At 37.9% G+C, this 23,540-nt stretch overlaps 1 pseudogene; it reads left to right on the forward strand.

The window, feature by feature from the left end:
• The first annotated feature begins 19,226 nt into the window (after positions 1-19,226).
• On the forward strand, positions 19,227-19,895 carry LOC148840794 (uncharacterized; annotated as a pseudogene).
• Positions 19,896-23,540: the final 3,645 nt, after the last annotated feature.

Below are 23,540 nucleotides of genomic sequence, written 5' to 3' on the forward strand. Positions count from 1 at the left end.
TATTTTTATAATCCTCCATGTGTAACAATCTTCTCCTCAGAACAGAATTCTTTCTTTAATGTAAAGTTGCTCTTAGGGAAAAATGTTGAGCATCTGATTGTAGCTCATCATCCATGCTCTTGCAAACCCTTGTATCTGTAGCAGAGTAAAATATAAAGAGTTTATGTAATGTTACAGTACAGTGCAGTGTAAGATACATTGTGTATAATATCAAATAATAATTTGATGGCAGTTTTGCTTCTTCACATATTTTATGGTAGCTTGGATCTGGATTAAAAAGTTTTTCTAAAAAAAAACATCAATTTGGAATGAGTTCCACACCAGATATATTTTTATAAAGTGAAAGAAGGCTTGGCACTTGGATGATATAGTACTCAGTGTATCCTGAACAAAATCAGTCATAACTTGGAAAAGATGTACTGAGGGTAAAACAGTTGAAGTTGAACAAGAATAAATTTCAGTTTGCCATACAGTCATAGGTAATAAACTGTAAGATGATAAAAGCAGATAAAAGAACAGATGGCAAAATAAAGAATGGTCTTTTTGAGGAAGGTGTACAAAACACCAGATACACCATAATTAACACAATACTTATCTGGGTAAGCTGTTCACAATTCATAAGAGATTAGCTCATGCTTTTGCATGTACAAAGGAGATGAGTTTATGCATAAAAGACAAAAATGTTCACTGATTTTAATCTCATTACAGCAATGTTAGTGTCACAGATACAATGTCAGGACAGAGGAATGACTTCTGGACTGTTCATAACAGGGATATTATAACTTAACATTTCTACCCTTCTACCTACCTGTCTTATTTGTGACTAGTGGTATGGTCATCACTCATGAATACATGATGCAAGAACTGCAGCTTGTGTTTCTGTATAATAGCAGACCATATTTTCTGTGAATCCCAATTATCCTATGTAGTTTCTGTATTTTATTTTGCAATGATAATGTACAGTATATGAATAAGGAGAAAGCACAACATTTTCTGAGCTCAGTGTAATTACGTATGGTTGTTTTGATGGTGGTAACACAATGATATTTCAGGTAATTGTTGCAAACCTTAATACTTGACCTTATCTTAATGGTTTTCTCACTGGATCGTATTTTGAGACCTACACTCGATCTATGTTTAACCTAAACCAACAGTTCCAATGCCTTGCTTTTTAATACTGTTACAAATGGGGGGTAACTGGTGAAAATCAGTATTTGACTGAGCGGTTTAGTCAATCAGTGAAATAATTATTCATAACCCCCAACTTGTACATCATTTCTAAAAATATACCCGAGCAGTTGGTATAATTGGAGGCACGTGAATTCTTCATTCTCTTTAGATCTACATTTTTCCATCATCAGAGATTATATTGTATTTTTTGAGTCAATGTTTACATTAAACACAGTTTATTTTGATTGATTAGTCAAAGTACTCTCTGAATTAACTGTCCCACTTCCTAATTAAGTAAATTCAAACCATCAAAACACTATACTTATATTGATGAAGTAATGTAGGGTACAATGTAAGAGTTTTTTTATTGTCATACATAGAGAGAAAGAGTAGTGCTATGTGAGATAATGAGAGTAGACTTTGTGAAAAAGTCACCATCTTATCCCCAAACCTAAGCTCTGTGGTGTAGCCTGGAGCCAAGATGGTCATCTGTTATTTGAAAAAAAATCTACAAAATGAAGCACAGCTGATTCAAGTTAATAATTAGAATTCAGAGGAAGTGAAATTCCATGTAAGGGAAAGGAGACGTTAGAATAAGCTTGACATGGAATTAGTCACTGCTCTGGGCTAATTAAGAGGCTTATAAGACCACCAAGAAGGAAAAAGGTTTCAGTTGTGTTTAGGCTCCAGTCTGGGAGAAGAAATAATGGCTCCAGAGGAGAGTTCTCATTAGCAACAGCTGCCTTATGTAAGAGCTGTCTGAACAGAAATGACCATCTGAGCCATACAGACATATGTTCAAGTAGGTATCTGTGTCAGCATGCGTAGGCTGCAAAGGAACAAGTAAAGATTTATTCCATGCTGTGAAAAGAAACAATGTTTTGGCTGTGGAGCCTTCTTCAGGTGTCAAGAAAGCTCCGCACCTAAAATTTAATTTCTTTTAGCAGCTTGGAATAATCCTTTACTTGTTCCCATATAGACAGATAGTCTCAAAAAGTGTAAGATGTAAAGGGAAGAAACAAACCAGCTGCTGCCTTGTAGAGATGTAAGTATTTCAGATAAGCATCCCTATCCAAACAGGATCAGCCAGAAAAGTTAGTGATCTGAAAAGTTAATGGTAGTTTGTGATGACCTAGTGCTTATTATCTCATCTCATACTTACAGATACAGCCATTCAAAATGAGCGGGTTATGCTGCGGTAAAACGCAGTGGGTGTGTCGCGGTATAACACGTCATACCGTATATACCACATAATACCACAAATAAGATAATAGTATCCGGAATTACCGCCAGGTGGAGCTAATAACGCTCAACCTCTCATGTACAGCGTTTGAGCTGTCGCCAGAAAACACCTGGTTTCGACTCCTGATCACTGCTGAGGGACAATCTTTATTCAATTTAGAATTTAAGTTGTGTACTCTTTAGACTTTTAAATTTAAACTGTATTGCAGCATGTTAATCATTATACATTAAAATTGGTATATTTTATGAAAACAAGATTGCTCAGTTGTACAAAAGTACACAACCTACCACCTTTATCATAAATATTTTAATTATGCAGAAATATCTTATGCATCAAAGTCTTTACCAAAGATATTACTAATAGTATTAATAACGAATGACCTTGGACAAGCTGTAAACTCAAAATATTACCCTGGTCCACATTCTTTGTAACCGTCTTTGCAAACGAAAATACTTTATTTTTTTCATTGACAAAAAGTACCACCACAGCATTTCGTTGATCCGATCACGCATTTGTTTCCAATCATACAAAGTAATTCTTGAGAATCTCCAATTCACCATGCCTTTTACATGCTCATAAAATATATTAATTTAGGAACATAAACATATTACTTTATGTAAACTGTACTGTATATGGCTGGTCTTGGTATTTTAAAGAAAAAAATACACACCAGTATTTCATTTCTACCTAAACATTTTAAGCATCAAAGTCTTACATGTGGTTATTTCAGAAACGTTTTTACATGCTCCTTGCTTCTTCTGACCATGTTACTGTACGTTTATACAGTTTATAGTACTTTGTGAGAAAAGTGATTGTTTTAAGCTTTTCTGTGAATACGCTCGATACTGGAGTAAACAAGCATACGGGTACTTTTAGAATTTGATTAATAGGGAATATAATATGGAATTGCGTATCTAAAGAAATTCATAAAGATATAATTATATTCATGTACTGTAACACAAACAGTAGTATATACACATATCTATTGATATGTGTATGGCTGTTTCACCACTTGTTGTGTGACTGTGTTAGTGGTGTGATGGTTTAAGTGCTTGACTTATAAGTGTGAGCTCAGCTATTCAAATCCAGCTATTGCCGTGCATTTTCTTTTAACAAACATTTCTTTGAAAAACTAAAATAGCAATATTATGGACACTCTATTGACTTTTTTATATTTCTAAATATCACAACATGTTCGAATCTAAGTCAGTTTTTAATAACAACGAATAGTCACCATCTTTCCCTCTGAATCGCTCCAGTAGCAGGAACCTGTATCGTATATTAATAATATCTTCAGTGTCACATCTTCCCAGTTTAGCTGATCTTTAGCTGCCTACGCATGCTTACACAGCTCCTTAGGTAAATTATCATACTTGACTTAGAAAGCTTTAGAGAACTTAACATTATTATTATCAACAAATTGTAAATACGACGTTTACATTGGCGTTATTAATTTTTCACATGAGTGTATGGAGGAGTGTCAGCTGTCAATGAGAGCAGACCCCCCCTCTTAGGCTGGGCAAACAATTTTTTTAATTTTTAAAAAAGAAATAAAAAATTAGATATAATGATATAAACATTTACTGCAATACAATACTGCAACGTTTCGGCTGTGAATCCTTCTTCAGGTGTGAGGGTCTTCAGCTCAAAAAGAAAGGCTTGGAGTTTGTAATGTAGGGTGCTCTGATATCATTATCATCCCCCCTGCCTGTCTGACTTTCTTTTTAACCCTTCTGTGCCTGAATTGTTTTTCGTGAAGAAAAAGTGGTCATTAACTATCGAAACCTATTTTTATCGCTTTTAAAGTCATGCAATTTTTAAGTTAAGCAGGAACACATCGTTACATCTCATTTTTATTTTCTTTTAAATTAAAAAATTCGATTGCCCAGCTTAAGGGGCATTTATAATATAGTGGCATTATCATATAGGACGGACACAGTGACTCAGACACTCGTTAAATGAAAAAGGGCACTTTAATTTTCTGTACAGCTGATACGGCACCCCACCTCGCCCGCGTGCCAGCATTACATTCTCATGTACGGGTAGAATATGTTCATTGTCTTCAAATGAAAGACGGGTTTCTTTCGCCCAAGTCAGGAGACATTAAAAGCTTGCTACACCCAGACTGTTACAGTAACGCATTAGCAAGTTAAAGCAATTCCATTGAGAAGCCGGGTGTGATAATTGTTTTCTTCCTTGATTTTCTGATCTGCAAGTCCATTTGGGCACAGTGAATGTGAATTCTGTCTGGCATTGTCAGATTGTGAAAAATGAAAGTATTTTATGAAACACAGGTTTGCGATTTAATCAAGATGGGGGTAAGGAAGTCTTCTCTATGACACTCTCCCTTATAAAATTAACGTGAAACAAAACAAAAACTAAAAATAAGATACAATCTACAGACATTCACAACATAGACATATCATAAAACATGTATATATATTGTTAAATTAATACTTTAAATATATACTTTAAGTTACTTTAACTATATTGCTTTATTTTATATAGCACCTTTAAAAGTGGCATCTAAAAGCAATACAGGATTCTGGCTGTCAAATTCTGAACGTATTGGAGATTGCTCAATCTGGATTTAAATAACCCAGTGAACAGGATGTGCATTCATTAATTCTATTGAAAAAAGCCTTTCTTCATTTCTCTAGTTCCTAGTTTTTCTATGTCCCCTTTAAAATAAACTTCAATTCCACAATGCCGTGTATTACATGGCCGGTATGGAAACTAAAGGGAAACAAAAAAGTGGAAAAGCTATGGTCTGTCTTGTCGGAAGCTAGCAACAGTCTGCTGTTCAGTGTTCTTTAGACTTCTTTAAGATTAAATTCTTATAGTACTCTTAATAGTTGTATCAGGCAAATTACACTTTCCCCCCCACTCTCAATAGAAGACCGATCTATTTTTTAAATCACTGCATTCGTTTACCGATTTCATCTTCACACCTCTTCCTACTGATCTCTCACTGTTCGGATACTCTTTCTCACCTGCCCTGCCCTTTGTTCTCCTGTGATTTGCTGTTTATTCCTGCTACTATCCACTCTTGCCCTCACACCTAAAGAAGACTATTTTACATTTCTGTATGCTGTTCATAGTGCAATTAACCTTTGCTAGTTTCTTTGCAGCCAATGCACACCGACAGTTCTACCACTCAAATATTATTTTGCTTATTATTCACAACGGTATTCCATAAAAATGCAAGTGAACAACATAATTGACATACTCAATGAATAAAAACAATATTTAAATCAATAAAATAATAATTACTGAGCAGATAATACAAGATCAGCCATTTGATAACTGATCAACTTTGTGTTACAAGCTAAGATAACAAACACATATATAGTGATATAGTATGTAATGATGATTCTCTGCATTTGTATAGAACTTTTTATTACAGAGGTGTAATGTTTACATTGACCCCACTGTAAGCAAAACAAAAAAAAAGGATTTCTGGAGGGGGGGATATTCTGATAACAACTGATTATAAGGTGATCTGTCAAAGTGCAATAAAATGAAATATCCTGGACAGAGAGGTGAACATTATTATGCAGAAGACAAAGATAACGATTTACATTGCATTGTCAGATTGTGAATCAATAAAGTCATTTAATTAAACACATGCTTGCGATTTAAATCGAAATGGGGGTAACGGGGACTCTTATTATTTCTCTCTTCTCTCTCTTATTATCAACACTCGTTCAATTGTGGTTCTTTTGGTTTCACTGAGGGCTTCTCAGATAGTTGGGCATTCACGTCTATTGCCAGGTGAAAGGATTAGTAAATATATTTAGTTAAAGCAAGTCAGTTTTTTGCGACACATAGACATATTGTGGCATTATTATATAGGACGGACACAGTGATTCAGACACTCGTTGAATGAAAAAGGGCACTTTATTTTTCTGTACAGCTGGTACAGCTCTCTCTGGCTCGCGTTCACTGGCGCACTCTCTCTGAGGGGGCGGCTGTTGGGTCTCCCTCTTGTCTGGGTGTGGGAGTGCTGGCTGGCAGGTGGTGACAGAGAAAGAAATAAAGCGCCGTTTTTGAGTCTGAGTCTCTGTGTTCATCCACACCGAACCCGAATTCATTACAATACATTTTAGAAAAGTGTAATCTATACTAAAAAGCTGTATTTATTTAATACCACTTGAAAGTTATATTAATAGAGATAAGAATTCAAGTTGGTACTGTTTAGACTTTTAATTATTTTAAACTGTATTACAACATCGTACGTATGCATAAAAGAGAAGAGAAAAAACGCAACATTTCGGCTGTGAAGCCAATAGAGTGTCCATAATATTGCTATTCTGCTATTGCTAATTGCTATTGCTACTGTCTGAGTCTCTGTGTCTACATTGTTTGTAAACAAATTGGTTTCACAGGTATTTTCAACCCCCAGTAAATTTCAAAAGTCACAAGATTTCGAAACATGAGGGCGGCGCAGCGGTCGGCTCTGGCTTTCCCATCTTTGCCAATGCACTGCAAGTCCCCGTTATCCCCATTTTGATTTAAATCGCAAACGCGTGTTTAATTAAATGTCTTTATTGATTCACAATCTGACAAATGCAACGTAAATCATTGTCTTTGTCTTCTAAGTATCTTAATAACTTTCAGCATAGCTTTCTCCCCGTTTAGATTTATATTTTTGGAGATCTTGGGATCAAACGTGGAAAGATTAGATTGTAATCGTTTTTATTTTTTAAATATATTTTAGAAAAGTGTAATCTATACTAAAAAGCTGTATTTATTTAATACCACTTGATAGTTATATTAATAGAGATAAGAATTCAAGTTGATACTGTTTAGACTTTTAATTATTTTAAACTGTATTGCAGCATCGTACACATGCTTAAAAGAGAAGAGAGAAAACGCAACATTTCGTCTGTGAAGCCTTCTTCAGGTGTGAGGGTCTTCAGCTCAAAATGAAACGCTAAAATGTAATGTAGGCTCTGAACGGGTTCAACTATGATTTGGACTTGCTTGAGGTCACTGCCTTTCATCTGAAATCCTGCTTGAATCCTGCTAAACTAAAAATTAGACACAAGAAGAGAAATGGCTCTGGTGAAATTTCTCTGTGAAGTGAAGAGTTAAACTGTAAAGTGTCTCCTCCTTTTAAAGGGAAGAGATATAGTGCTTTAAACAAGAGAGTGTGGCGTTACTTTTTGTCAATGAAAAAGTGTGTGTGTCTCTCTGTGTCTCTCTCATGAAATGCCTCTCCCTGTTCAATCCATTGGAAAAAAGAAAAGGAGCATAAAGCGTCTGATGGTCATAAACAATATTAATTTAGGAACAGCATCAGAGATATTTTTTAACTGCATTGCATTGGAGAGAATACCATAGCGTGTTTTTTTTTACTCCCTGGCGGAAACTGGCTTCCATAAGAATCAGTATACTGTAGGTTCTGGGAAATATATTTTTCCTGTATTAAAGTTTAACCCGTTCAGAGTGCCCTACATTACAAACTCCAAGCGTTTCATTTTGAGCTGAAGACCCTCACATCTGAAGAAGGATTCACAGCCGAAACATTCCAGTATTGTATTGCAGTAAATGTTTATATCATTATATCTATTTTTTTGTTTCTTTTTAAAAAAAAATAAAAAAAATAATTTGCCCAGCCTAAGAGGGTGGGTCTGCTCTCATTGACAGCTGAAACTTCTCCATACACTCAAGTGAAAAATTAATAACGCCAATGAAAACGTCGTATTTGTAATTTGTTGATAATAAAAATGTTAAGTTCTCTGAAGCTTTTTCAGTCAAGTATGATAATTTACCTAGAGAGCTGTGTAAGCATGCGTAGGTAGCAAAAGACCAGCTAAACTGGGAAGATGCAACACTGAAGATATTATTAACAACCTTTTAAATCTGAAGGGAGATCTAAAGGGATCCACACGATCCACACGATACAGGTTCCTGCTATTGGAGCGATTCAGAGGGAAAGATGGTTACTATTTGTTGCTATTAAAAACTGACTTAGATTCCAACATGTTGTGATATTAAGAAATATAAAAAAGTCAATAGAGTGTCCATAATATTGCTATTTTAGTTTTTCAAAGAAATGTTTGTTAAAAGAAAACTTGTGGCGATAACTGGATTTGAATAGCCAACCTCTCACTTATAAGGCAGGCACTTAAACCATCGTGCCACTAACATCATCACATGTCATCTCGTGAAACAGCCGTACACATATCAATAGATATACTACTGTTTGTGTTACAGTACATGAATATAATTATATCGTTATTAATTTCTTTAGATACGCAATTCCATATTATATTCCCTATTAATCAAATTCTAAAAGTATGCTCGTTTACTCCAGTATCGAGCGTATTTGCAGAAAAGCTTAAAACTATCACTTTTTGCACAATGTACTGTATACTGTATAGACGTACAGTAACATGGTGAGAAGGAGCAAGGAGCACGAAAATACGTTTCCGAAATAACCACATGTAAGACTTTGATGCTTAAAATGTTTAGGGAGAAATGGAATACTGGTGTATTTAAAATACCAAGACCAGCAATATACAGTTTGCATAATGTTTATGTTCCTAAATTAATATTGTTTATGACCTTCAGATGCGTTATGCTCCTATTCTTTTTATGCTCAGCTACTAAAACTTCTTTTTAGTTGTAAAATTCCATATAAATATTCAATACTAAGTGGATTAAAACATGCACGGTAAAGACATTAAATGATTAATCTTTCCATGACCGACCAATGTACCACGATTGGCCTGCCAATCACGTACCGCGGTATGATGATTTGCCTGCGGTATGGTTTTGTACCTCGCACTTTGAATGGCTGCATCTGTATACAGATGCAGCCATTCAAAGTGCACGGCACAGACAAGTACTGCGGGTAATTGGCTACTTCATTGCGTCATCGCTCCAACGTGATTGGTTGACAGACAGGGGCACTCGTGGTGCGTTGGTCGGTCGTAGAAAGATTTAAATGTCTTTACTGTGCCCATTTTAGTATTGAATATTTATATGGAATTTTACCACTGAAGGGAAATCTTAGTAGCTGAGCATAAAAAGAATAGGAGCATAACGTGTGTGAAGGCCATAAACGATATTGATTTTGTTACATAAACATACAGTATTACAGTAACTAACATGTGAAATAACGTGTATAAAAAGTGGTAGTTTTAAGCTTTTCTGCGAAATCGCTCGATACCGGAGTCAACAAGCATACTTTTAGAATTTGATTAATAGGTAATATAATATGGAATGGCGTATATAAAGAAATTAACAACGATATCATTATATTCATGTACTGCAACACAAGAATAGTATACGCTGTACAATGTCTGTTGATACTGTTTGTGTAGGGCTATTTCACCACTCCTCATGTGGACCTGTGGTCTATGTGCCTGACTATTAAACCCCAGGTTGGGTGTTCAAATCCAGCAGGTGTTGTGAATTTTATTTTAACAAACATTTCTTTGAAAAAATAGAATAGCAATATTATGGACAATTAATTGACAATAAATATAGAAAAGCACATATTAAATTTGGGAAATTTGGTTTCTGTCAAAGCACAATGAAATCTACAGATGCAGCCATTCAAAATGCATGGTACAAACCCGCGGTACGGTAAACTACCCACAAGCCACCGCAGGGCACCGCGGTAAGTGATTGGCTGGCCAAAATGACCGACAGGGGCACTTGTGGTGCATTGGTTGTTAGTGAAAAGATTTAATCATTTTATCTTTTTACTGTGCACATTTTAATCCGCTTAGTTTTGAATATTAATATGGAATTTTACCACTAAAGGGAAATTTTAGTAGCTGAGCATAAAAAGAAGAGGAGCATAACGCATCTGAAGGTCATAAACGATATTAATTTAGGAACATAAACATTACTGTATGTACGTAAACTGTACTGTGTATGGCTGGTCTTGGTAGTTTAAAGAAAAAATACACACCAGTCTTCCATTTCTCCCTAAACATTTTAAGCATGAAAGTTTTATGAAACGGTCCCCCAATATGCGATTACTGTATAGAATTAATTTTGATTTAAAAAAATTATTTAACACGAAAATTAAGCTGTTTACATCTTCTGCCTGAGAACAGTCACTTGTTGCTACCCAACGCAGAAACACAGCCACTAACTAGCAAAGAGAGGACATTAGCTAGCTAATATGATAAAGAAATAAATGATTATTTTGTTTATTTCTTTTGCACATTTATTTGAACATTTCCATCGATTGTACAAGCACTTGGAAACTGTCTAATCCCTAGTTCATCAGGCGTTTTCTTTTATGCTGCGGGCATTCTCCCGGTCTGGCACCGGTCTGTGTCTTCTAGGATATAATGCCAGCGAACTCTTGTTTTTATGTCCACTATAACAGACAATCGCCTTTGCTTTTAACCGAGAGTTTAATAATTTCCTAAAATGAAAATGATTTACTTTATTTCCCTCACGGGATCAATAAAAGTATCTATCATCTATCTACATAAACTATCGGACAGAATTCTGGGGTCTCCCCATACCAGAGATTATGGTAGGGCTTCAGAATGGTGATTGGCTGACACCATCTGACACCCCTCTGATTGGAGAAAAAAGACGTGCTGGTTTGCTATACATACTGTACCAGGAAGAGGATTTCTTTCTATTCGAAACGTGTATTTTAAAAGTTTAATTAAGAAGTAAAAACCTTACAGCGTACACAGATTTCTAAACTGATCAGGATCGTTATCTTTGTCTTATGCATAATAATGTTCACCACTCTGTCCAGCAAATTAATAATAAACTTTATTTTATATAGCGTTTTAAACAAATAAGTAATTAGATTGCTCATAAACCTAATCACTTATTCTACATAAACACAGCGTAATTGCTCTCTGAAAATGCTTTTTCTTTTTATTTAGGCTCAGATTTCAACTATAGATCGTATTATTAATAACCATAATAATGACCAACCAACAAAAACAACCCTATAAACATAATACCAACCAAAAACATAGATAACAACCACAATACAAAATCAAATATATCAAACCATTAAACTCTCTCAAATTCCTCCAGTTATCATAATCCTGCCCCTTATGCAAAACCAAACCCTCCTCCCATCCCAGTTTATCCTCATTATAAACAAAATCCACCTCAATTTTCAACATAAAGCATTACACAAAATCAATACCTCAACACTCCATACTCAACAACGATAATTCACAAACAGCCAGAACATGTAACTCCACATTTCCAAATAGACCTCATTTCCATAGCCCCGCCCCTTATGCAAAACCAACATCCCTCCCCTGTTCTCTCTCTCCCCTGGCGTTTGTAATCGTTTTTATTTTTAAATAAATTTTAGCAAAGTCATGTATTTTAAAAATCTTAAGATTTCTATATTTATGTCTTTATTTAGTGGTTTCATTAGTGACAAAGGCTAAACTTTCTTGGAAAAATGTCTTTTATGTAAACCATGTTTGCTATTAATTCATTTAGGGCTAGAATATGTTCACTGTCTTCCAATGAAAAAAGGGTTCCTTTCGTCGTAGTCGAGTTGACATTAGAAGCCTGCCACGCCTGGACTGTTACACCAATGCATTAGCATGTTAAAGCGATTTCATTGAGGAGCCTAGTTTTCTTAACTAGTAAGTACTGTACTTACTGGGTTTTTGAAGGGGGGAGGTGTCTTTCGCTGGAAATCTCGCCCCCTTCTACTTTGAAAATACCTGTGAAACCGGTTTAATTCGTCACAGCAAACACTCCCGCAGAGAGGGGGGTTGTATTTGCAGTGCATCGGTATACAGTAGATGGGAAAGCCAGAGCCGACCGCTACGCCGCCCACGTGTTATGCTCTTCGTTAATGTCTAAGCCGGAACACATCATTATATCTCATTTTGTATTTCTTAAAAAAAAAAATCGTTTGCCCAGCCTAACAGTATTGTTTTTAACCTGTAAAGCGCTTTGAGGAGCCACCTTTAAAGGCGCCATATACAATAAAGTTCATTATTATTACTATTGTTAATTTGCTGGACAGAGAGGTGTACATTATTACACAGAAGACAAAGATAGTGATTTACGTTGCATTGTGCATTGTGCTGCTGTAATACAGTTTTAAATAATTAAAAGTCTAAACAGTATCAGCTTTATTTATGGGTTTTTAATAAAGGCGATTTAAATGCGATTTAAATCAATATAAATGTTTATATTGTAACGCATAGGTGACTATTCATTGTTATTAAAATGACTTAAATTCGATCATGTTGTGATATTTAGAAATATACATTTGTTTGGTGCGAGTGAAGTTTTATTTAATCTCTGAGCCATACTGATTCTTATGGAAGCCAGTTTCCGCCAGGGAGTAAAAAAAAACACACACTATGGTATTCTCTCCGATGCAGTGCAGTTAAAAACATATCTCTGATGCTGTTCCTAAATGAATATCGTTTATGACCATCAGACGCTTTATGCTCCTTCTCTTTTTTCCAGTGGATTGAACAGGGAGAGGCATTTCATGATGTACTTTTCACTGATGAAACAACAGTGGCTCTGGAACAGTTTTCAACCATGTCATTTTATAAAAAGGGGAGATATGTGAACAAGCAAAACCAAAAGAAACATGTATGCCATACGGCGCACGCGTTACTGAAGCTAAAAGTTTAGCCTTTGTCACTAATGTAACCACTAAATAAAGACATATAGAAATCCCTACGTTACAGACTGTATATGGCTGGTATTGGTAGTTTAAAGAAAAAATACACACCAGTATTCCACTTTCTCCCTAAACATTTTAAGCATCAGAGTCTTACATGTGGTTATTTCGGAAACGTTTGTACGTGCTCCTTCTGACCATGTTACTGTTTACTGTTACTGACCATATTAAGTTTAAGTGCCTGTGGGCAATTTTCCTGTGTGTGTGTTGGGGTGGGGTGGACCGTCTTTCATTAGAAGGTTAGTCTGTTCTACTCTGAGAATGTAGAGGGGGTGGAAAGTGCCCGCGGTCATTTAATTAGTATTACAATTCGCACTGATTCCCTTGCGAAGATACGGACATAGGAATATTCGTGCGTGGTAAAAAAAATGGCATAAAAACGACAAAGTGAAGGCTGTGAAAACATTCACAATGTACTTTATACACAAAGCAAGTGTTCTCACAACTCTAGGAGATTTCGTGAAAATGCTACAGGCGTGCCAAAATCGGCTATTAGCTAAAACTATTAACATAATCTAATTTGCATACGGTATGATGGGGTGTACTGCGACACGCCCACCGTGTTATACAGCAGCATACCCCGCTTATTTTGAATGGCTGCATCTGTATAACTTGATTCTTATAGACGCCCGGTCCCGCCAGGGATTAAAAAAAAACATGCAATCGTGTATCTAAAGAAATAACAGTATAACTATGTTCGTGCACAAACAGTAGCATGTTACATTATTACTTTGGGTGTCTTTTCTTGCCAGAAAGCTCTAAACTGCATTTTGAGTGCAGTTTTTGACTTTTTTAAAATTACAACCCATAAACAAAGCTGATACTGTTTAGACTTTTAATTATTTTAAACTGTATTACAGCAGCACAATGCACAATGCAACATAAATCGCTACCTTTGTCTTCTGCGTAATAATGTTCAGAAATAAGAAATTAGATTGCTCATAAATCTAATCACTTATTCTACATTAACACAGCGTAATTGCTCTCTGAAAATGCTCTTTTTCTTGTTCGTTTTGGAGACCTTGATCGAAACTGATTTGAGATGTCAGAATGGATTTATTTTCTGTTTATTTCCCTGTGCGCATTTCCTACATTGCTTCATTTGTTTAGATTTTAACTTTATATTTAGGCTCAGGATTTCAACCATAAATCTTACACTAATTACTAGCAGTAAATACTGATGTTTTGCTCCCTCTTACCACGAAAATATATATGTATTGTAGCTGGAATGAACTTTTTTCTTCGTGTCTCTACCTACTGCGACTCGAACAGGCACCCAGAGGTGGGGGGTGCGTCTTTCCACCTCCATAACTAAAATGCCAAATAGGAGTGGCGCAGTGCGGTTTTCATCACTCTCTGCGGGAGTGCTGGCTGTGACAAATTAAACTGGTTTCACAGGTATTTTCAAAGTAGAAGGGTCTAGCAAAGTCATGTACCATAAAAGTATGGTAGTTAAAAACCATGAATAATTTTGCTTGGGTTTAAATAAAGTCGATGTTTTCTCATTTGGGTAGACTTGACTATTATGCCATGAGATATACATTATATCGTTATTAATACATTTTTTTTTAATAAAATGCTTTTATTCATTCTTTATCAGACTCACATTCCCGAATGTCCCCCGCCCCGGTCAACAATCCTAGGAAGAACAAGAAACAGCCTGTTAATAAAATTGTTGCAATTTTCTTCGGTAAGTTCTTCCTCCCAGAATTTGTAGATCGCATCGATCAGTTCTTGCTTTGTGCTGGGTTTAGCAGTTTTCCGAACATAGTCTTTCAGCGAACGCCAAACCATCTCTATTGGATTTAAATCTGGGGATTGGGCTGGAGTTTTCACCAAGTTCACTCCTTCTGCTACAAGCCTTGCCCTTGCTGCTGTGTGTTTCGGATTGTTGTCTTGAAAGAGATGGTGCCTTGATCCATAGTGCTCCCTGATATATGGAGTGGCATGCTGTGTGACTACGACTTCCTCGAAGAATTCACGATCCATAATTCCTCCGAAAATAAGAAGTGGTCCCGGGCCTCTTCTAGATATACCCCCACAGACGTGAACCTTCAGTGGATGTTTGGGCTTTGGCTTGTCCACATATCTCCCCTTTTTACAAAATGACATTGTTGAAAACTGTTCCAGAGCCACTGTTGTTTCATCGGTGAAAAGTACATCATGAAATGCCTCCCCCTGTTCAATCCATTGGAGCACTTGTTTGAGTCTTCCTCCTTTGTTTTTTACCCTTATCATGGGGCATGTGTTTTTTTTTTTGTATCTCCATCCAAGCCTTCTGTGCACTCTTCTTATCGATGTCGGACTCATGCTCGCACCGAGGTCAGCCTATAGCCGTCTTTGAACTTGCACCGCCGATAGCTTATCATTTTCATCCTTCAGTCTGTTGATGGCTCGCACAATAGGACTTGAAAAAAAAAGAGATCAACAGTTAGTTATAAAAATAATGTGCGTAGTTGTATTTACATGCAAGAAAAGTATTTTTAGAAAGTTATTTACCGTTGAATCGTCCTCAGTTTAGATTCTCTTTGCCTCCTCTCCCCTTTATAATGTCGTCTCACTGTGCTTTCACAAACGAAGATGTCCATCGAAGCCAAATGCTGTACAATGTCTTGTGTTGACTTCCCGTTTCTTTTCATCTTCATTATTTGGTGTGAGAGAGTCTTCGTGATTTTGGCCATAGTCTGTCTCCTTACCAAAGCGATGCAGTGGTGCAGCTTGAAGTCTGTACCTGTATACAGTATGGTACAGATAAAACTTACACCATACCGATATTTATTTAAAACACAATACGCCAGGAAATGTGTCTGATGCATTAGCATGTTAAAAAAAATTGCGTTGAAAAGCCGGGCGTAACAATTGTTTCCTTTTTCTGATCATTCACTGTCTGGATACTCGTCTCACCTGCCCTGTTCTTTGTTTTCTTGTTATTTGCTGAGTATGCCTGCTGCAATCCACTCCTGCCCTCACACCTAAAGAAGACTATTTTACATTTCTTTGTACAGTCCATAGTGCAATTTACCCTTGCTAATACATTTGCGGCCTTTTCAAAGTCTGTGCTTTCCTTTGAAAGCGAAGTGATCTCTGGTTCTTTGACAAAACAAGGCTCGCCAGATAATGTGAAAAAGACACAAATCGAAACCTGTTTTTATAGCTTTTAAAGTCGTGTAATGTGTAAGCAGGAACACATCATTATATCTTATATATGAAAAATACATAATATAGCTCCCAAACAAACGCAAACGTGTTTTTAATAAAATGTTTTTATTCATTCATAATCTAACTCACATACTGTAACTCACATTCCCGAGTGTCCCCCGCCCCGTCTGACAATTTCTGGAAGACTAAGGAAGGACTAAGGAAGTTGTCATCTGTTGTTGAAGCTCTGTGAGCTTGGTGACTTTGAGACCACTTGTTAACCCAAGTTGTTTGAATCGCCACAATTCAAATAGAGAGAAAAGAGCTTTAAGATCTTAAGATTTAAGATGGGGCTGTCAATGTTAGATTAAAAAAAACACATTTCCCGACATTAGTTACATTGCTTGAAAAATAATTTTATTTCGAGAGACTGGATAAGTAATTCAAGTGCTTTTTTAACTTCCTGAAAAACAAGTAATAATTTAATAATATGTGCAAATGTTTTATGATATGTCGCTGTTGTGAATGTCTGTAGAGTGTATCTTATTTGCCTGTCCTGGCTGGTGGAGCTCATCCAGCTGTGTCTGGATATCTTGGTCAAATATTCGGCTAGTGTGTATTGTCTGTTTAGGGTTCTGTAGCATTCCACATGGCTGGGCAGCTTGTTCCCCCCTCTCACCCCTCTTTATGTACAGTGGAGCCTCCTGTCCTGGCTGGTGGAGCTCATTCATCTGTGTCTGGATATCTTGGTCAAATATTCGGCTAGTGTGTATTGTCTGTTTAGGGTTCTGTAGCATTCCACACGGCTGGACAGCTTGTTCCCCCCTCCCGTCCCTCTCTGTGTACAGTAGAGCCTCCTGTCCAGCCAGTACAGGAGGCTCTACTGTACACAGAGAGGGATGGGAGGGGGGAACAAGCTGTCCAGCCGTGTGGTTGAAGCTGATACTCTCCAGACACAGCTGTATGGGCTCCACCATCCAGGACAGGAGGCTCTACTGTACACAGAGAGGGGTGGGAGAGGGGGGGACAAGCCGATACATACTCTTAGAGTTTGATTAATAGGGAATATAATATAAAAATATAGTACTAAAAATAAGATACACTCTACAGACATTCACAACAGCAACTGTCAGAAGATAGGACACAGCGGCTCAGACACCCGTTGAATGGAAAGGGGCACTTTAATGTTCTGTACAGCTAATATCAAAGCCAATACTTTAATATTCTTTTCTGTATGTTTATCAATAGTGGGTACTGGCCTAATCTGGCCCTGCACCCGTTGTTAGGTGTTTTTCTCTGCACAAGGAGGATGTTTCTATAGATCTCCATGTGCAGAGTTTCTGTGGGGTGTTTGTCCCATTGAGTGTAATCCTGGTCTGTGAGGGGACCCCACACTTCACTACCGTATAGGGCAATGGGTTGGACTACACTTTCAAATATTTGGAGCCAGATTCTTGTTGGTGGATTGATGTTGACGAGCCTCCTTCCTATTGCGTAGAAAGCCCTGAGTGCCTTCTCCCTCAGTGCCTTCACTGCCAGGTCAAAACTTCCAGATGAGCTGATGGTACAGTACAGTATATGTGATACAGTATGTGATATGCAGAGATATGTGTAGCTGGATGAGTGCTCAAATGTGTTGTTGTTAAGTGTGAATTTGTACCTGTTTCCCTGAGGTCTGGCTTTTTTCTGGAAAACCATAACTCTGGTCTTGTCCAAAATTGACTGTCAGCACCCAGGTCTGACAGTGCTGCTCCAGCAGTGCCAGGTTCTGCCGCAGCCCCTGTTCTGTGGGCAACAGCAGGACCAGGTCATCTGCATGGAACAGGAACTTGATTTCTGTGTCGTGTAGTGTGAGACCAGGAGCCGCAGATTGTTCCAACATTCCTGCTAATTCGTTGATAAAGATAGTAAACAGTGTTGGGCTCAGGCTGCAGGCCTGCAGGCCTGCAGGCCTGGGCTCAGGCTGCAGCCCTGTCTCACCCCATGGCCCCACGGCCAGTGGTGGTGATGTAATTAATAAATCTTTAATAACCAGCAAAATCCAGGAAACACTCAATGTCCTCTTTGAACTTTGGAAGGGAAACACAGAAAGCCTTAAAACCTGTTAAGTTCCCTAAAGCTTTCTCAGTCAGGTATGTTGTGAATGTTGTGAATGTCTGTAGATTGTATCTTATTTTTAGTTTTTGTTTTGTTTCACGTTAATTTTATAAGGGAGAGTGTCATAGAGACGACTCCCTTAACCCCCATCTTGATTTAAATACTTTTATTTTTTCACAATCTGGCAATGCCAGACAGAATTCACATTCTCTGCAGCCAAATGGCCTTGCAGATCAGAAAATCAAGGAACAAAACAATTATTGCGCCCGGCTCCTCAATGGGATAGCTTTAATGTGCTAATGCGTTGGTTTAACTGTCCGGGTGTGGCAAGCTTCTAATGTCTCCCGACTTCGGCGAAAGGAACCTGTCTTTCATTGGAAGACAATGAACACATTCTAACCGTACATGAGAATATAGCATAAATACACCAAGGGATTGGGTGAGTTCCCATCACAAAAAAAAACTGCAAGCCTGCACTACAGTGACCATAGTACATAATGGAGACCAAGACCTTTTACGGGAAGAGACGAGGTGCTTCTGCCGCCCCAGCTTGCAAAGAGCGAAGGGTAAGCAAATACAGCAGACTTCATCTGAAATATGCAATTATAGCGCATATTACAAGGTATTATTGCCGTTTTGAATTATACATTCAATGATAAATATTTCTTCGCAGCCTGTTCTTCAGGAAAACACTGCACGGGCGAAACGATCTTCGAAATCTACCAGGACAGTAAAAAAGAAAGCGGTAAGACGGATGAAAAGAAAAGTTTATTTTGACGTCTGTTCCGCAACTGATGAATACTACTGTGTGACTTTATTTCTTACATGAATTATGTTATTTTGCCACAGGCTATGGGTCTCTGCTCTCGGCCACTGGCCAGGGTGCCAACCTGTAGAAGCAGAACCTGTATGGAGACTTTTTGGCAGCAGCGGGAGCAGTACGACGCATTACTGGGGAGGATTGGGAGGTAAGAGACACTCCTGAAGATGCAGAAGAAGGAGACAGTATGTTCCGGCAGTCAAACGATAGATCAGCTGTCTCCCGATAAGTGCCTCACCCCGCCCCGCAGGTTACAATGACTGGAGGAAGCTCTGCCCCCCACAGAGCACACACCGCCTCAGGCCACTCCATCCCAGCCTCTCTGCTCACCACCGCGCAGGAATTGGCTGATGCTGTCCCCGCCGTCTATCTCCCCTCAGGAAGCACTGTTTACAGAGCGGAATTCACAGACACCAGTGGGACGAACAATTCTCCCAGATATCCAACTGTTGCCCATCACTCAAGAGAAAGAGGGGGGGTTGCAGTGCATCGGTATAGATGGGAAAGCGAGAGCCGACCGCTACGCCACCCTCATGTTTCGAAATCTTGTGACTTTTGAAATTTACTGAGGGTGAACCACATCAGTAAATTTCGATGGGTCCAGAGGCAAAAGTGCCTTGCCTTGCAATCTCCGAGAAACCATTAGTAGCATGGTGAATCGAAGATTCTCAACACTTACTTCGTGCGACTGGAAAAGAATTTGTGATCGGAACAACGAAATGCTTCGAAGAAGGAGGCGCTCTTTTCCTCTAGTCTAACAGTCTGTCCAGAAACAAAACATTCCTGTTAAACAAGAGGAATGTAACAAAAATTGGTACAAAAGTAAAAAAACAATTACTTTTTGACAATGCAAACCGGTGTGTGTGTCTCTCTCTCTCTGCTGGGGCGCTGGCGTGGTGGGGTGCTGTGCCAGCCGTACAGAACATTAAAGTGTCCCTTTCCATTCAACAGGTGTCTGAGTCGCTGTGTTCCAATGTCACCGAGCTAAACCCAGCACAAAGCAATAACTGATCAATGTGATCTACAAATTCTGGGAGGAAGAACTGACCGAACAAAATTACAACAATTTTATTAACAGGCTGTTTCGTGTTCTTCCTAGGATTGTTCAGCAGGGCGATCGGGGGGGGGGCGGAACATTCGGGAATGTGAGTCTGATAAAGAATGAATAAAAGCATTTTATTAAAAACGCGTTTGCGTTTGTCTGGGTGCTGACAAAGTAAAAAACAATTACTTTTTGAAAATGAAAAACTGTGTGTGTCTCTCTCTCTCTCCGCTGGCGTTTGTAATCATTTTTATTTTTAAATACATTTTAGCAAAGTCATGTACCATAAAAGTATGGTATTTAAAAACCATTAATACTTTTGCTGGAGTTTAAATAAAGTCGATGTTTTCTCTTTTTGGCTAGACTTGACTATTTAGCCATGAGATAAACAATAGTTTGTCATTAAACAACCTTATGTTTATTAATCTTCCTTGTTATGCACAGTGAGAATGATAATGTAATGAGAATTAATTTAATCACAGAGTGCTCATAAATTGTGCTAGGAAGAAAACAGATAGGTGTTCTGAAAGGTCACATATAAACAGGATTTCAATGGACAGAATGATAGTGTAACGATGACGGACACAAAAACTCAGACTAGCGGAGTTAAAAGCTGCCTTTATTTTCTTCTCCGTTACCCACCGCCTGCCTGCCGGCTCTCCCGCGCCCCGACTAGAGAGATCTCTGTGATTAAATTAATTCCCATTACATTACCATTCCCACTGTGCATAACAAGGAAGATTAATAAACATAAGGTTGTTTAATGACGATCTATTGTATATCTCATGGCTAAATAGTCAAGTCTACCCAAAAGAGAAAACATCGACTTTATTTCAACCCAAGCAAAATTATTCACAGTTTTTAACTACCATACTTTTATGGTACATGACTTTGCTAGACCCTTCTACTTTGAAAATACCTGTGAAACCGGTTTAATTTGTCAGCACTCCCACAGAGAGTGATGAAAACCGTGCTGCACCACTCCTATTTGGCATTTTAGTTATGGAGGTGGAAAGACGCACCCCCCACCTCTGGGTGCCTGTTCGAGTCGCAGTAGGTAGAGACACGAAGAAAAAAGTTCATTCCAGCTACAATACATATATATTTTCGTGGTAAGAGGGAGCAAAACATCAGTATTTACTGCTAGTAATTAGTGTAAGATTTATAGTTGAAATCCTGAGCCTAAATATAAAGTTAAAATCTAAACAAATGAAGCAATGTAGGAAATGCGCACAGGGAAATACACAGAAAATAAATCCATTCTGACATCTCAAATCAGTTTCGATCAAGGTCTCCAAAACGAACAAGAAAAAGAGCATTTTCAGAGAGCAATTACGCTGTGTTAATGTAGAATAAGTGATTAGATTTATGAGCAATCTAATTTCTTATTTCTGAACATTATTACGCAGAAGACAAAGGTAGCGATTTATGTTGCATTGTGCATTGTGCTGCTGTAATACAGTTTAAAATAATTAAAAGTCTAAACAGTATCAGCTTTGTTTATGGGTTGTAATTTTAAAAAAGTCAAAAACTGCACTCAAAATGCAGTTTAGAGCTTTCTGGCAAGAAAAGACACCCAAAGTAATAATGTAACATGCTACTGTTTGTGCACGAACATAGTTATACTGTTATTTCTTTAGATACGCTATTGCATGTTTTTTTTTAATCCCTGGTGGGACCGGGCGTCCATAAGAATCAAGTAATAGGTTTCATTGCGCTTTGACAGATCGTCTTTAAATCAATTGCTGATTTTAAGTTTGACAGTAAATGTTTATACTGTAACACATACTGTACAGCCTCCATTTCTCTATAAAAATCTAAAAGATCATTTGCGCAGCCTAAGAGGGGGGGTCTTCTCTCAGTGACAGTGACAATCCTCCATACACTCAAGTGAAAAATTACTAATGCCAATGTAAATGTCGTATTTACAATTTACAACTATTCATTGTTATTAAAAAATGACTTAAATTAGAACATGTTGTGATATTTCGAAATATAGAAAGTCAATTAATTGTCCATAACATTGCTCTTCCATTTTGGCATCAGCAGGATTTGAACACCCAACCTGTGGTTTAGAAGTCAGGCACCTAGACCACAGTACCACCTGCAAGATTACATGAGGAGTAGTGAAACAGCCCTACACAAACAGTATCAAAAGACATTGTACAGCATGTACTATTGTGTTGTAGTACATGAACATAATTATATCGTTATTAATTTCTTTAGATACGTGATTCCATATTATATTCCCTATTAATCAAATTCTAAAAGTATGCTTGTTGACTCCGGTATCTAGCGTATTTGCAGAAAAGCTTAAAACTACCACTTTTTATACACGTTATTTCACGTTAGTTAAAGACTTCGATGCTTTAAATGTTTAGGGAGAAATTGAATACTGGTGTGTATTTTTTTCTTTAAAGTACCAACACCATCCATATACTGTAATACTGTATGTTTATGTAACAAAATTAATATCGTTTATGGCCTTCACACACATTATGCTCCTATTCTTTTGATGCTTAGCTACTAAGATTTCCCTTCAGTGGTAAAATTCCATATAAATATTCAATACTAAAACGGGCACAGTAAAGACATTTAAATCTTTCTACGACCGACCAACGCACCACGAGTGCCCCTCTGGGTCAGCAAATCACGTACCGTGTTATGATGAGCGATGACGTAGCCAATTACCCGCAGTACGTGTCTGTACTGCACACTTTGAATGGCTGCATCTGTATATATCTTTGAAGCCTCTAGACAACTAACTGACACTTCTGCCTACCTCCCTCTCCAACAGGACCCTACCACTGACTACCAGAAGGAAGTGGTATCCACCATTTCCCTTCTTATCAGCAGTAATGAGCTCCCCCAGGAGGCGAACCGGCTCATCATTGAACATCCGCAGGTATCTCAATTTTACCTCCTCCCCAAAATCCACAAACTGGACATCCCTGGACACCCCTGGATGCCCCATTGTATCAGCATGCAACTGTCAGACTACTTACATCTCTGCCTTTTTTCGACAGCCTCATGAGACTGCTGGTTGAAGGTCTCCCCTCATACATCAAGGACACCAACCATGTGCTCCTACTTTTTAATGATTTCCAATTTCACTTCCCCGAATGCTACATTTTTACCATGGACATCACATCTCTTTACACCGTCATTCCCCATAATGACGGCCATACAGCCCTCAAGCACACGCTGGACAAACGCACAATGCTTGATCCAGCCACCCACACCTGGTACGCCTTGCAGAATTGGTCCTCACACTGAATGCATTCTCATTTAATAACCTTTTTTACCAACTTGTGAGTGGAGTTGCCATGGGCACCAGATTGGGACCCAGCTATGCCAATAT

The sequence above is a fragment of the Atractosteus spatula genome, chromosome 1, assembly GCF_055471065.1.
Source record: "Atractosteus spatula isolate fAtrSpa1 chromosome 1, fAtrSpa1.hap1, whole genome shotgun sequence".
In the NCBI taxonomy this organism is placed as follows: Eukaryota; Metazoa; Chordata; class Actinopteri; order Semionotiformes; family Lepisosteidae; genus Atractosteus; species Atractosteus spatula.